Genomic DNA, 15,654 nt, shown 5'->3' with positions numbered 1-15,654 from the left:
GCCTCTGGGAGTACCTTACCCTGGGATCTATCTGTAAGGGAGATATTAAAACAAGCTTTTGGAAAACAAAAAAGGGGTGCTCCATAGTCAGCCTGGTGAGCTGTAAGAACCAGAGAAGACATAAAAGTTTAAGAATTCTGCCACAAGAGGGAGCAAGAAGAGTGGAACAGGTATACCCACACAGAGGCAGAGAAAATCCCAGATAATACCAACATCAGCAACAGAATACCCCCACTGAAGAGAATTGCCAACAATTTAAAGAAGTATCTGTTACTTCAGAAACAAAACTACAGAACCAACATAAAACTACAAGGAACATGAAGAATCAAGGAAACTTGCACAGATAGTCCCCATCAAATCAACCCAACAAGGTCCACACCAAGACATGGAATAATACAAATGGCAAAAGGTAGTGATAAAGAATTTTAAGAGCAGCAATTGAAAAGAAAACAGTTATATACAAGGGAAACCTCATAAGGCTATCAGCTGATTTTTCAGTAAAAACTTTGCAGGCCAGAAGGGAGTTGCATGATATATCCAAAGTGCTGAAAGGAAAATACCTGCAACCAAGAATACTCTATCCAGCAAGGCTATCATTCAGAATAGAAAGAGAGAGTTTCCCAAACAAAAAGTTAAAGGAGTTCATCACCATTAAACCAGCCTTATAAGAAATAAAAGGAATTCTCTGAGTGAAGTTATAATCAGGATTAAGAAAATTAGGGGGAAAAATTCGCAGTTACATAAAACATAATAAAAGTAGATCAATTCCTTATAAAGCCAGTATGGAGGTTAAGCACAAAAGCAGTAAAATCAAGTATTTATTAAAAAAATTAGTCAAAGTATTCACAAAATAAAAGGATGTAAAGTATAAAATCATATACATAAAACATGGGGGAGGTGGTAAAAACTTAGTGCTTTTAGAATGCTCAAGTGGCTATCGATGTAATATAGACTGCATAGGATGTATGCATATATGTATACATATGTATATAAACTTAATGATAACAAATAAAAAACCTGTAATAGGTATGCAAAAATAAAGAGAAAGGGGTCCAAGCATATCACTAAAAAAAGCCATCAAATGACAAGGGATGAGAGCAAGAGAAGAAAGGAACAGAACTACAATAACAAATAAAAAACCAGTAATGCAATAACTACATACTTATCAATAATTACTTTGAATGTAAATGGACTAAATGCTCCAATCAAAAGACATAGGGTGACTGAATGGATAAAAAAGACCCATCTATATGCTGCTAACAAGAGACTCATTTCACACCTAAAGACACATGTAGATTGAAAGTGAAGAGATAGAAAATATTTATCATGCAAATGAAAGTGAAAAAAAAAAAAATACTGGGGCAGCAATACTTAGACAAAACAGACTTTAAAACAAAGACTAATAAGAGACAAAGAAGAGCACTACATAATCATAAAGGGAACAAGTCAACAAGAAGATATACCAATTGCAAAACATGTATGCACTCAACATAGGAACACCTAAATCCCTAAGCAACCCTTAACAGACATAAAGAAATTGATAGCAGTACAATAATAGTAGGGGATTTTAACACCCTGCTTACATCAATGGCTAGACCATGCAAATAGAAAATCAACAAGTAAACTGTGGCCTTGAATGATACATTAGACTAGATAGATCCAACAGCTATATTCAGAATATTCCATCCTAAAACAGTGGCATATACATTTTTCTCAATTGCACATAGAACATTCTCCAGAATAGATCTCATATTCAGCCACAAAACAAGTGCCAACAAATTCAGAAAGGTTGAAATCATATCATGCATCTTTTCCAGCCACAACAATATGCAACTAGAAATCAATCACAAGAAAAAAAATCTGGAAAGAATACAAATACATGGATGTTAAATAACATGCTACTAAACAATGAATAGGTCAACCAAGAAATCCAAGAGGAAATAAAAAAATACATGGAGACAAATGGATATGAAAACACAATGACCCAATACTTAGGGATGCAGCAAAAGCCATCCCAAGAGGGAAGATTATAGCAACATAGGCCTACCACAAGAAGAAAAATCTGAAGTAAATAAACAACCTAACTTTATACCTAAGAAGCTAGAAAAAGAACAAACCCAAAGCTAGTAGAAGGAAGGAAATAAATTAGAGTAGAAATAAATGATAGAGACTAAATACAATAAAACAGATCAATGAAACCAGGAGATAGTTCTTTGAAAAGATAAAACTGATAAACCTTTAGCAAGATTCATCACAAAATGGGGGTGCGGGGGGGTCTCAGAAAAATCAAACAAAAAAGGAGAAATAACTGACACCACAAAAAATTATAACATTATGAAAAATTATATGCCAACAAATTGGAAAAAATAGAAGAAATAGAAAAATTCCTAGAAACATAACCTGAGACGGCATCAGGAAGAAATAGAAAATTTGAACAGACCAATTACTAGCAATGTAATTGAATGACTAAACAAAAACCTCCCAACAAACAGAAGTCCAAAACCAGATGGCTTCACAGGTGAATTCTACTAAGCATTTAAAGAAGAGCTAGGGGGGCCTGGGTGGCTCAGTCTGTTGGGCGTCTGCCTTTGGCTTGGGTCATGATCTCAGGGTCCTGGGATCGAGCCCCACATGGACCCCCATATTGGGCTCCCTGCTCAGCAGGGAGTCGGCTTCTCCCCTCTCCGTTTCCTTCTGCCCCTCCTTCCTGCTCATGCCCACTTTCTCTAATAAATATTTTAAAAAGAGCTAATACCTACTTTTCTTAAACTATTCCAAAAAAACAGAAGAGGAAGGGGCTTCCAAATTAATTCTATGAAGCCAGCATTACCCTTATACTAAAATCAGATAAAGACACTACAAAAAAAAGAAGTCCAGGCCAATATCTCTGATGAATACAGATGCAAAAGTCACCATAAAATATTGGCTAATCAAATTCAAAAATACATTTAAAAAATCATTCACCATCATCAAGTGAGATTTATTCTAAGGATGCAAGCGTGGTTTAATATTCACAAATCAATGTTATATATCTCATTAACAAGAGAAAGATACATCACACAAAAACCATATGATCATTTCAGTAGACACAGAAAAAGCACTTGACAAAGTACAACATACATGATAAAAACTCTCAACAAAGTAGGTTTAAAGGGAATACACCTCAACAGAAGAAAGGCCATATATGAAAAATCCACAGCTACCATCATACTCAATGGTGAAAAACTGAGAGCTCTATCCTTAAGGTCAGGAACACGACAAGAATGTCCAGTCTCACCACTATTATTCAAATAGTACTAGAAGTTTTAGCCACAGCAATCAGACAGGGGGAAAAAAAGGCATCCAAAATGGTAAGAAAGAAGTAAAGCGGTCACTGTTTGCACATAACATGATAATACATATAGAAAAGTCCTAAAGACTCCACACACACACACACACACACACACACACAACTACTAGAACTGGTCAATGAATTCAGCAACATTGCAGGATACAAAATTAATATACAAAAATCTGTTACATTTCTATACACTAATAGTGAAGGAGAAGAAATGAAAACAATCCCATTTACAATTGCACCCAAAATAAAATACATAGGAATAAACTTAATCAAGGAAGTGAAAGACCTGTACTCTGAAAGCTATCAAACAATGTTGAGAGAAATTGAGGATGATACAAACAAATGTAAAGATACTCCATGTTCATGGATTAGGAGAAAATATTGTTAAAATGTCCATACTAGCCAAAGCAATCTACAGATTTAATGCAATCCCTATCAAAATACCAAAAGCATTTTTCACAGAAAAAAAATAATACTCAAATGTGTATGAAAAAACAAAAGACCCCGAATAGGCAAAGCAATTTAGAAAAAGAACAAAACCAGAGATACCACAATACCAGATTTCAAGATATACTACAAACTTTCATAATCAAAACAGGTTACTGGCACAAAAATAGGCACACAGATCAATGGAACAGAATAGAGAGCCTAGAAATAAACCCACACTTCTAAGATTTTATTTATTTATTTATTTATTTATTTGAGAGAGAGAGAGAGAGAGAGAGAGAGTGCGCACAAGCGAGAGCAAACATGAGCAGGGGGAAGAGCAGAGGGAGAGGGACAAGCAGACTCCGCACTGAGTGCAGAGCCAGATCTCACAACCCATGAGATCAGGACCAGATCCGAAATCAAGAGTCGGATGCTTAACCAACTGAGCCACCCAGGCGTCCCAAAATAAACCCACACTCTTAGGGTCACTTAATCTACCACAAAGAAGGCAAGAATATACAATGGGGAAAAGACCGTCTCTTCAACAAATGTGTTGGGCAAACAGGACAGCTACACGTAAAAGAATGAAACTGGACCACTTTCTTACACCATACAAAAAAACAAACTCCAAATGGATTAAAGACCTATCTGTGAGACCTGAAACCATAAAATTCCTAGAAGAAAACATAAGCAGGAATCTCTTTGACTTCAGCTGTAGAAACATTTTTCTAGCTAGGTCTCCTGAGGCAAGGGAAACAAAAACAAAAACAAAAAATGGGACGAAAAATCTTCTGCACAGCAAAGGAAACCATAAACAAAACAAAAAGACAATCCATGGAGTAGAAGACAACTGCAAATGACATATCTGTTAAGGGGTTAATATCCAAAATATATAAAAAACTTATACAACTCAACACCTAAAAAACAAACAGTCCAATTTAAAAATGGCAGAGGGGGGCACCTGGGTGGCTCAGTTGGTTGAGCATATGCCTCCGGCTCAGGTCATGATCTCGGGGTCCTGGGATCGAGCCCTGCCTTGGGCTCTCTGTTCTCCCTCTCCCTCTGTGATCTCTCTGGCTCTCTCTTTCTCTCTCTCAAATAAGTAAATAAAATCTTTAAAAAAAAAAATGGGCAGAGGATCTGAATAGACATTTTTTCCAAAGAAGTACAGATGGTCAATAGACACATGAAAAGATGCTCAACATCACTCATCATCATGGAAATGTGAATCGAAACCACAATAAGATATCACCTTGCACCTGTCAGAATGGCTAGAATAAAAAAGACAAGAAATAGCAAGTGTTGGTGAGGTTGTGGAGAAAAAGGAACCCTTGTGCTCTGTTGGTGGGAATGTAAGTTGGTGCAGCCACCGTGGAGGTTTCTCAAAAAATTAAAAATAGAAATACTATATTATCCAGTAATTCTACTACTAGGTTTTTTTTTTTAAGATTTTATTTATTTGTGAGAGAGACAATGAGAGACAGAGAGCATGAGAGGGAGGAGGGTCAGAGGGAGAAGCAGACTCCGGGCTGAGCAGGGAGCCTGATGTGGGACTCGATCCCGGGACTCTAGGATCATGACCTGAGCCAAAGGCAGTCGCTTAACCAACTGAGCCACTCAGGCGCCCCTCTACTACTAGGTATTTACTCCAAAAAACAAAAACACTACTTTGAAAAGATATATGTACTTCTGTTTATTGTAACACTGTTTACACTAGCCAACATATGCAAACAACCCAAGTGTCCACTAATAATGGTTAAAAATTATGCAGTATATATGTAGAATGGAATATTACTCAACCATTAAAAAAGAATGAAATCTTGCCACTTGCAACAACATGGATGGATCTAGAGAGTATAATGCTAAGTGAAAGGTCAGAGAAAGACAAATACATATGTCTTCACTCACGTGGAATTTAAAAAACAAAGGAAAAAAGAGACAACAACAAAAAACCACCCTTAAATATAGAGAAAAAATTGGGGGTTGCCAGAGAGAAGGTGGGTAAGGTGATGGGTGAAATAGGTGAACGGGATTAAAAGTATGTTTATCATAATGAACACTACATAATGTATAGAATTTTTGAATCATTATATTGTATCCCTGAAGTTAATATAACACTGTTAATTACACTTGAATATTTAACATATATATATAAAAATATTAAAATCAAAGAAAAAAAGAATCAAGATCTGTCATTACCAAAAGACAATTCTTCAATAACCAAACTCAAAGGCATGGAATTTTGTCTTCTAGCTGATGAAGAATTCAAAATGGCTTTTCTGAAGAAACTCAACAAGCTATTTAAAAAAAAAAAAATGGGGCGCCTGGGTGGCTCAGTCGCCAAGTGTCTGCCTTCGGCTCAGGTCGTGATCCCAGGGTCCTGGGATCCAGTCCCGCATCAGGCTCCCTGCTTAGCAGGAAGCCTGTTTCTCCCTCTCCCACTCCCCCATGCTTGTGTTCCCTCTCTCGCTATATCTCTGTCAAATAAAAAAAATCTTAAAAAAAAAAACTAAGAAAAATATCATGAAAAAAATGGTCTCAAAGGAGATATTTACCAAAGAGATAGAAGCCATAAAAAAAAAAAGAACTAAGCAGAAATTCTGAAGCTGAAGAACTCAATGAATAAAATGAAAGACAGTACAAAACATCTGCAGCAGAGCAAATGAAAGAATAAGTGAGTCAGAGGCTAAGGATTTTGAAATAACCCTGTTAGAGAACACGAAGGGAGAGTGGGAAAGAATGAAGAAAGCCTCTGTGATCCATGGGACACCATTAAAGAACAAATATTAGAGTAATCAGGACCCAGATGGAGATGAGAGGGAGAAGGGGGCACATAGTTGATCTAAAAGCCTGATAGCTGAGAAGTTCCTAAACCTGGGGAGAGAATCAGAAATCCAGGAGAGAGGAATAATATATCCAAAGTGTTGAAAGAAAAAACTGCCAGCCAAGAATACTCTCTCTGGCATAGTTATTCTTCAGATATAAAGGAGAAATAGGGGCATTGGGGTGGCTCAGTTGGTTCAGAGTCCAACTCTGGATTTTGGCTCAGGTCATGATCTCAGGGCTGTTGGATCGAGCCCCACATCAGGCTCTGAGCTCAGTGCAGAGTCTGCTTGAGACTCTCTCCCTCTCTCTCTGCCCCTCCCCCTGCATACACGTGCTCCTTCTCGCTCCCTGAATATAGACAAATGAAATCTTAAAAAAAATGAGAAATAAACACTTTCCTAGACAAACACAAGCTGAGGGAGTTCATCACCACTAGACTTGCCTTGTAGTAATGCTGAAAGGAATTCAAGCTGAGTGAGAATATGCTAATCAATGACATAAAAACATATAAAAGTATGCAATACAGTAAAGGTAAATATACAGTCAAACTCAGAATACTCTAATTCTGTAATAGGATTGTGTATTAGCCACTTAACTATAGTATGAAGGTCAAAGGAAAAGAATATTAAAAATAATTATAGCTACTGGGGTGCCTGGGTGGCTCAGTTGGTTAAGCGACTGCCTTCAGCTCAGGTCATGATCCTTGAGTCCCAGGATTGAGTCCCACGTCGGGCTCCCTGCTCAGCAGGGAGTCTGCTTCTCCCTCTGACCACCCCCCCCATACTCTCTCTCCCTCTCTCTCTCATTCTCACTCTCACATAAATAAAATCTTTAAAAAAAAAAAAGGAAAAAAATTATAGCTACTATAATTGTAACTAATACACAATACAAAAAGAGGTAAATAATGACATCAAAAAAGTAAAACGGGAGTAAAAGGGTGAAGACTTTGTAGATGACAGAAGTTGCTATCATCTTTAAATGGGCTGTTCTTATCTTCTGTAAGCCTCACAGTAACCACAAAGCACAATTTTAGAGTAGAAACACAAAAGATAAAGAGAGGTGAAACAGAGCATACCACCATGGAAAATTCACCAATTTACGAAGGTATGCAGAAACAGTGGGGGAATACAAAATACCCAGAAAAGAATTAACAGGATAGCACTAGATAAGTCCTTATATCAATAATAACTTTAAATGTACATGGATTGTATTGACCAAAATGCACAGAGTGGCTGGATATATTTTAAAAAATAGACTCAGATAAATGCTTCCTATAAGAGACACTTCAGTTCACAAGCTCAGAGTGAAGGGACAGAAAGAGATGTTTCATACAAGTGGAAACCAAAAGAAAGAAAGCAGGCGTAGGGAGCTATATACTTATATCAGAAAAAAAACAGACTATAAGCCAAAAATGGTAAAAAAAAAAAAAAAAAAGAGAGAAAAGAGGGAGAAAGAGGCCAATATATAATGATAAAGCGATCAATTCATCCAAGATGATGTAACAATTATAAATATTTACATATTCAACAGTGCAGCACCAGAATATATTAAGCAAATACTAACAGATCTGAAGGGAAAAAGAGACAATGATACATTAAGAGGATATTTCAGTACCCGCTTTCAACAATAGATAAATCATCCTGACAGGAAATCAACAAGGAAATGTTGGGCTTGAACCATCCATTAGACAAATGGACCTAATTGACATTTACAGAACATTCTACCCAACAGACACAAAATATGCATTCTTCTCAAGCACACATGGAACATTCTCCAGAGTAGATCGTATAATGGCTACGGAATAAGTCACAGCAAATTGAAAAACATTGAAATCATACCAAGTGTCTTTTCTGACTGCAGTGGTATGAAACTAGAAATCAACAAGAAGAAAGCTGGAAAACCTACAGATACGTGGAAATTAAACAACACAGTATTGAACCACCAACAGGTCAACCAAGAAATCAAAGAGAAATAAAAAATATCTCAAACCAAATGAAAATGGAAACATACCAAACCTAAAGAATGCTGCAAAAGTAGTTTCAATAAATGTGTATATTAAGAAAATAGAAAGATTTCAAACAACCTAACTTTACACAAGGAATGAGAAAAAGAAAAACTAAGTCCAAAGTAAGCAGAAGGAAGTAACTATGATCAGAGCAAAAAATAAAGGTAGTAGAAACCAGAAAAGTTAAAAACAAAATTTTTTCATAAAAATAAAGAAAATTGACAGACCTTTACCTACTCAAAAAAAAAGAGAAGATCAAACAAAATCAGAAAAGAGGAGACATTACAACCGATACTACAGAAATACAAATATTATAAGAGATTGCAATGAACAATTAAATGCCAACAAATTGGGTAACAGTGAAATAAATTATCAGAAACATACAATTTACCAAAATTTAATAATGAACAGAAAATCTGAATAGACCAACAGCCAGCAAGGAGATTAAATCAGTAATCAAAAACCTTCCAATAAAGAAAACCACAAGACCAGATGACTTCACTGGTGAATTATATCAAACATTTAAAGAAAAATTAAAACAGCAATTATTGTCAAACTCTTTCCAAAACATAGAAAAGAAGGGAACACTTCAAACTCATTTTACGGGGCCGGCATTACCCTGATAGCGAAGCCAGATACAGAGAAACCCCCCCCACACACACACCAAACAAAACAAAACAAACTATAGACTAGTATCCCTGATAAATGTAGATACAAAAATTCTCAACAATATACTAGCAAACAATTCTACAACACATTAAAAGGACTATGTGCCATGACCAAGTGGGATTTATCCCTGGGATGCAAGAATGGTTCAACACACACAAATCAATAAATACACTACATCACATTAATAGAAACATAAAAATCTTATGGTCCTTGAAAATATGTAGAAAAAGCATTTGACAAAATACAACATCCTTTTATGATAAAAAATGATCAACAAATTGGGCACAGAAGAAATATACTTCAATATAACAAAGGTCATATATGACAAGCCCACAGCTAACATCATACTTAACAGTCAAAGATTGAAAGCTTTTTCTCTAAGATCAGGAAGACCACAAGGGTGCCCATTCTTACCACTCTCATTCAACATAGCACTGGAGGTCATAGTTTGAGCTACAACTTTTTTTTTTTTTTTTAAGATTTTATTTATTTATTTGACAGAAAGAGAGAGATCACAAGTAGGCAGAGAGGCAGGCAGAGAGAGAGAGGGGGAAGCAGGCTCCCAGCTGAGCAGGGAGCCAGATGTGGGGCTCGATCCCAGGACTCTGGAATCACGACCTGAGCCGAAGGCAGATGCTTAACCGACTGAGCCACCCAGGTGCCCCGTAGAGCTACAACTTTCCAAATGAGAAAGGAAAAAGTAATACCATTATTTACAGATGATTTAATCTTATATATAGAAAACTCTATAAAGACTCAACCAAAAAAACCATCAGAACTAATCAGCAAGTTCAGTAAGCTAACAAGATGTGAAATCAACATCTAGAAGTCAGTTGAATTTCTATATACGATTACTTTTTCAGATGTTTTGTTATTAAAACTACCCCATTCATAACAACATCAAAAACAATAAAATACGCTAAGTGTCTGCCTTCGGCTCAGGTCATGATCCCAGGGTCCTGGGATCCAGCCCTGCATTGGGCTCCCTGCTCAGTGGGAAGCCTGCTTCTCCCTCTCCCAATCCCCCTGCTTGTGTTCCCTCTTGCTGTCTCTGTCAAATATATAAATAAATCTTTAAAAAATTATATCATATAACTCAGTGGCAAAAAAAAAAAAAAAAAAAAAACACAAATAGGGAGAGGAAATAGGTATTTTTCCAAAGATAACATCCAAAAGGCCAACAGTTACCCAAAAAGGTGCTCAATATCACTAGTCATCATTACCTGTTAGAATGACTATCATGAAAAAGACAAGAGATGACAAGTGTTGTCGAGGGTATGGAGAAACGGAACCCCTATACACTGTTGATGGGAATGCAAATTGGTTCAGCCACTATGGAAAACCGTATGGAGTTTCCTCAAAAAGTTAAAAATAAAATTGCCATATGATCCAGCAATTCCACTCTTGGGTATATATATCCAAAGGAAATGAAAACAGGGTGTCAAAGAGGTATGTACACTCCAGTGTTTATTGCAGCATTATTCACAATAGCCAAGATGTGGCAACAACCTAAGTGTCTGTCAGTGGAAGAATAAGGGAGATGTAGAAGACATATACGATGGAATATTAGTCATCCGTGAGAAAGAGGGAAATCCTACCATTTGTGACAACCTGGATGGAACTTGAGGGCATTATACTAAGGGAAATAAGTCAGAAAAACAAACACTGTATGATATCGCTTATGTAAGGAATCTAAAAAAGCCAAACTCAAAAAACAGAGTAGAATGGTATTACCAGTTAACAGATGAATGTCCTGGAGATCTAAAGCATATATTATGATTATAGTTAATAATACTGTATTATATACTTGAAAGTTGCTTAGAGAGTAGCTATTTAATGTTCTTACTACAAAGAAGAAATGATAATTATATGGCATGTTAGATAGAGGTATTAGCAATAGTCCAGTGGTAAATCATGTTGCAATATATAAACATGTCAAATCAACCGGCTGTATACTTTAAACTTATACAGGGTTTTATGTAATTATATCTCAATAAGTTTTTTAAAAATCACATTCTATACCTTAATATATGCAATTTTTATCAAATACACCTCAATAAAGCTGGAAAGAAACAGTAAAAACATTTATTAATGTTTTAATATTTGACATTACCAGAATGACCTCACAGATAACAGATTTAACATTGCTTAGATTACATAGTCACCCAGCAAATATTAAGTATTATATACCAAGATCTTTGTAAAGTACAGTGTATTTGGATGTCTAAGTTGGCTTTAAAAAAAAAAATCACTCTTACGTTGCACATTATGTAATGCCATCATTCTGTGTATACTGTACATAATACTTCTATGGAATGTTAAAATGAAACTGAATCTCAAAAGGCATCTATTTTTACCAACCAGAAATCCCTAAAATTCTCCACATCATTGCTAACAATAAGACCATGGCAGAACTCTTTGTAATTTTTTAAAGATTGATTTATTTTGAGAGAGAGAGAGAGAGAGAGAGAGAGAGGAGGGGCAGAGGGAGAGAGAGAATCTTGAGCAAATTCCCTGCTGAGCACAGAGCCTTGCATGGGGCTTGATCTCATGACCCTGAGATCATGACCTGAACCGAAGTCAAGAGTTGGACACTTAACCGACTGAGCCACCCAGGCACCCCCCCACCTTGTTTTTAATTTTAATACCAATACACAAAAATTCTTTGCAATATGATTTCTAAAGTAGACTGGGAAGAAAAAATTTTTAAGAGTTTTCTTTAGAAGGTAATCCTACAGAAAAGCAAATGCATTTGTCATGATACTTCTAAATTTATACATATTTCCTATAATTTCACCAAGGGACCAAAGTCAGATGAAAGAATTGAAAAGAGCAGCACTGAATGAAGGTAAGTTGCAAAATTCTTAATTTAGACAGTGAGTATGGCCTTCATATGATGATGAACATAAAAGACCAGTTGATCATACTGAGAATTGACAGTAAGTTACACCTTATTTTTATACAAATTCTGATGAGAATGAAAAGAAATAATCCAAGTGAAAATGTAATTCCCCCCAAAAAGAAGAAACTGTAATTCAACTCTGACGTATAGAAATCAGTAGTAGCAGTTCCTTACCTGCCAACTTTTACTCACCTTTCTGATAGCAGTGTTGCACTTTTCCGTAGGGAAACACTTCCTAGCTATTCTCCATTCCTGTAGTTCAGATGGAGTTAACTCCACTCCCAGAGCCAGAGTTGGGCATGTGGCATCAATCGCATATTCTTGGCCCTCACTGTTGGCTCAGAAATATACACAGTCTTGGAACTATTGCTGGAGTAAAGTAAGAGAGGGGATTTCTTTTCTGCTCCAGCTTGAAACTCGGAGGCCACCAGGTGGAGGACACCTACCTACCTAAAAGTGGAACAAGCAAAAGCAGAACTGAGAGACAGAGTAGGAGAGAGGTCTGAATGAAATTGAGTACCTGGATCCAGCTGAGACTGAAGCTAAATCCATCCCTGGACTTTGCAGTTATGGGACCCAAAAGATGTTGCCCTTTTAAAGCCAGTTTTTGTCACTTGGAATCATAAATGCCCTCACTAATGTAACTTCCGTTCTTCACGGCTGTAAGTCTGTGGATTGCTCCCATTCTAGGTCCCAGTGGCTCTAAACCTAGCCTATTCTGTTTTCAACCTAAACTCAAATTAGGACTAAGATAATGGTATGCTTCTACAGCACACAACTTCATTCATAATAAGACCAATAGCTTTTAAATTAAATCCCATTAGTAAATTTATGATTAGCTTATTGAACTTTACTTCTGCTATAACTACATGTTTTATGGGCAACCAAATCACAGACTACCCTGAATTGAAATTCAGTGTGACCTCTGAATAAATGGTAGGCAGAACATAAAATGTATAAATTTGTAAGTGATGGTTATTATGAATGCTAAAGGAAGAAAAAAAATATGCAATGTGAACAAGAATACCTAAAAAATAATTGGATTTTGATTCAATTCAGGGTCATAAAATGATACCACGAAGACATCAGATTTCTTCTTTAGGCATGTGAAAGAGCTCTGGGCATTTTAGAATTTTGACGCTATAAATAGGGTAGCTAGCAATACAAAGTTTTCCAAAATAGCCACAAAAGATGATTATAAGTACTGCTAAGTCTGCCTCTTTTTTGTTGTTGATTTTGACATTTATTGTGTGCCTACTACTAAATAGGGACAGTGCTTAGGCAATATAAAGTCAGCAGACAACATAGAGAAAACTCCTGACCTGAAGGAGCTCAGAGATCATAACTTCAAAAAATAAGAGTATTATAGGGCACCTGGGTGGCTCAGTGGGTTAAGCATCTGCCTTTGGTTCACGTCATGATCCCAGGGTCCTGGGATCGAGCCCCGTGTTGGGTTCCCTGCTCAGCGGAGAGTCTGCTTCTCCCTCTGCCACCCCCGCCCACTCATGGGCTTGCTCTCTTTCATAAATAAAATCTTTTAAAAAATAAGAGTATTATAGTAAGATAACTGTAACTTAATAGATTTATATCCAAGTGACATTATGAGACATAGGAAGGATCAACTCTGCTTAAGGGGATAGATGCTCATTGAAGGTTTTATAAGGGTTATACTTGGAGGATTTTAGCAGAGGCCCTTAGGAAAATCCACTATAAGGGGCCTGTGACCCTACCACCAACCCTCCAATATGAAAATCTCAAAATGTTTCCTTCTACCAGAAAGCAGATAGGATTAACAGACCACAGCTACTATGTGGTCTCTTAGAATTTCCTACCATCATTATCACTAGAAGTACCTTCCAGGCTATGTAATTTAGTGGTTAAAACCACAGGCTCTAGGTTCAGATCCTGGTTTCACCACTTGATAGCAGAACAAGCTTAAGGAAGACACTGAAGCAAAGTATCTAACTCTAAAGGTTGATACACCCTTTTCAAAAGGCTAAGTTATATATCTATAGAGAGGAGAGCTTCTAATTCCCACAAATCCTCTGCTTGAAGCCTTTTTTATTAAAAATATTGCTTATTCATCTGAAGTATATATTTCTATAAATCAAAATACATGCCACCTTGAATCCAAATAAGGTTGATGAAACTTGCAACTCAGAATCTCCATGGACCTATCATTTCTGCCCCAGGAAAGGCACTAAAAGTAGTTCAAAGACCCAGCCAACCACCATCACCAGGAATGCCTTAGAGAGCATGTAATTTAGTGATTGTTCTATAGACTCTAGGTTCAAATTCTGGCTTACCACTTGCCAACAGAGAGACCTTGAACAAATCAGTAAACTAAGTTTCTTCACCTGTAAAATAAGGACCTTCTCCTTGGAGGTATAACAAATAAGATAATGGATGTAAAGGGTTTAGACCACTGCAAAATTACATTGTAAACCATCAAAAAAAAAAAAAAAGTAAACTATTATGGTTATGATTATTTGATGGATCGATGGATCACCTGGTTGGCTGAACAGAGGTCTGACTGTATACTGGGACACACACACTCCCCACCCTATACCCTGTCCCATCATGAGGAACACACTATATCATCCTGGGGCAGAACTGGGTGAATGATTAAAAAGTCTCACTTTCTGGCAAAGAGATAAAGGCAGTGTGTTGTTTGGTTTTTGATACAGAATATAGGTAAAATGAATCCCTTTACTATGATTGCAAGCAAGAGAATCGAGGATGATCTTGTCCAGAGAGATGGGACATCTGTCATTTTGGCATATCCCAAAAGAAGATATTCCTTTTAGGATGTCCATCTACTTTTCTCTACCACCAACTCATTCCATACATATGTATACAGTGTTCAACACAGGCACTTTTCCACAACATCAGTGGATTTTAAGCTCCATGGAGTGGGGACTTTGCTCCCTGAAGTATCTATAACCTAGGAGAGCAACTGGAACATGGTAGGCTCTCGATAAGCATTTGTTTAATGAGTGAATACGATCATTTCCCTCTGACACACAGCTGATTAGACCAAGGGTGAAAAATTTCAGACTCTGGGCCAATCAGATTCCCTCTTGCAAAAATTTGCATTCAGGTTTTGGAGTTCGGATTTATGAGCAATCAGCCCTGCCTTTGTAATGGGATATAAACTCTGAGGCTAAGGGCACCGTTGAACGATGGGGGAGGTGGCATGGGCAAAGAGGGCAGAGGCTCCCAGCCAACTGAGAGGGGGGAAAAATTGAAGAAAATATGCATAAAAAATACAGAGACAAAAGACCTTGCAACTCTAGAGAGGAAGACACAGAGCTGGAAAGAGTAGCTACCTTAGATATGTATTTCCAAGTCTTGATTCCTGATCTTCATGAAGCTCAGCTTTGTTCCCTTCCCTAGGACTTTAGGATATATTCCTGTGTCCTTCTTTGAATTCCCCCTTTGTCTAGTCTACATCCGTGTGAACTGGTTTCAGTTTTTACAATC

Source organism: Phoca vitulina, unplaced genomic scaffold, assembly GCF_004348235.1.
Source record: "Phoca vitulina isolate PV1807 unplaced genomic scaffold, GSC_HSeal_1.0 scaffold18, whole genome shotgun sequence".
Classification (NCBI taxonomy): Eukaryota; Metazoa; Chordata; class Mammalia; order Carnivora; family Phocidae; genus Phoca; species Phoca vitulina.
This window is presented reverse-complemented; position numbering follows the sequence as displayed.